Here is a 1810-nt window from a genome sequence, read left to right on the forward strand (position 1 = left end):
AAGTTATGACTTTATTCTCGTAATATTAACGATTTTTTTTTCTTGAAATAGTATGACTTTATTCCCATTAAATTATGACTTTTTCACGTAATATTATGACTTTATTCTCGAAATATTACGACTTTTTTCCCCGTAAAGTTATGACTTTATTCTCGTAATATTACGACTTTTTTTCTCGTCAAGTTATGACTTTATTCTCATATTACGACTTTTTTCTCGTAAAGTTATGACTTTATTCTCGTAATATTACGATTTTTTTCTTGTAAAGTTATGACTTTATTCTCGTAATATCACATATTTCTTTCTCGTAAAGTTATGACTTTATTCTCGTAATATTGACGATTTTTATTTTTGAAATAGTATGACTTTATTCTCATTAAAATATGACTTTTTTCACGAAATATTATGACTTTTTTTCTCGTAAAGTTATCACTTTATTCTCGTAATATTACGACTTTTTTTCTCGTAAAGTTATTACGTTATTCTCGTAATATTATGATTTTTTTTCTCTCGTAATGTTATGACTTTATTGTCGTAATATTACGACTTTTTCTCGTAAAGTTATGACTTTATTGTCGTAATAACGTTTTTTTTTGGCTTGAAATAGTATGACTTTTTTCTCGTAAAAGTACGACTTTTTTTCTCGTAAATCTATGATTTTATTCTCGTAATATTACGACTTCGTTCTGGTAAAGTTATGACTTTATTCTCGTAATATTAACGATTTTTTTTTCTTGAAATAGTATGACTTTATTCTCATTGAATTATGACTTTTTTCACGTAATATTACGACTTTTTTTCTCGTAAAGTTATTACGTTATTCTCGTAATATTATGATTTTTTTTCTCTCGTAATGTTATGACTTTATTGTCGTAATATTACGACTTTTTCTCGTAAAGTTATGACTTTATTGTCGTAATAACGTTTTTTTTTGGCTTGAAATAGTATGACTTTTTCTCGTAAAAGTACGACTTTTTTTCTCGTAAATCTATGATTTTATTCTCGTAATATTACGACTTCGTTCTGGTAAAGTTATGACTTTATTCTCGTAATATTAACGATTTTTTTTTCTTGAAATAGTATGACTTTATTCTCATTGAATTATGACTTTTTTCACGTAATATTACGACTTTTTTTCTCGTAAAGTTATTACGTTATTCTCGTAATATTATGACTTTTTTTCTCTCGTAAAGTTATGACTTTATTCTTGTAATATCGCATATTTTTTTCTCGTAAAGTTATGACTTTATTCTCGTAATATTACGACTTTTTTTCTCGTAAAGTTATTACTTTATTCTCGTAATATTATGACTTTTTTTTCTCATAAAGTTATGACTTTATTGTCGTAATATTATGACTTTTTCTTGTAAAGTTATGACTTTATTGTCGTAATAACGTTTTTTTTTTGTCTTGAAATAGTATGACTTTATTCTCATTAAATTTTGACTTTTTTCACGTAAAAGTACGACTTTTTTTCTCGTAAATCTATGACTTTATTCTCGATATATTACGACTTCGTTCTGGTAAAGTTATGACTTTATTCTCGTAATATTAACGATTTTTTTTCTTGAAATAGTATGACTTTATTCTCATTAAAATATGACTTTTTTCCACATAATATTATGACTTTATTCTCGAAATCTCCGATTTCCCCCAACCCCATCAATGTGGCCCTAATACTCCGTCCTACAAAATGAGTAGAATCAACATGTCGGGGCCCCTCATCATCATCATCATCATCATCATCATCCTCATCATCCTCACCATCACCCATCACTCCACTGTGACTGTCCCTTTAAGAAAATGCACT

The sequence above is a fragment of the Sebastes umbrosus genome, chromosome 9, assembly GCF_015220745.1.
Source record: "Sebastes umbrosus isolate fSebUmb1 chromosome 9, fSebUmb1.pri, whole genome shotgun sequence".
Classification (NCBI taxonomy): domain Eukaryota; kingdom Metazoa; phylum Chordata; class Actinopteri; order Perciformes; family Sebastidae; genus Sebastes; species Sebastes umbrosus.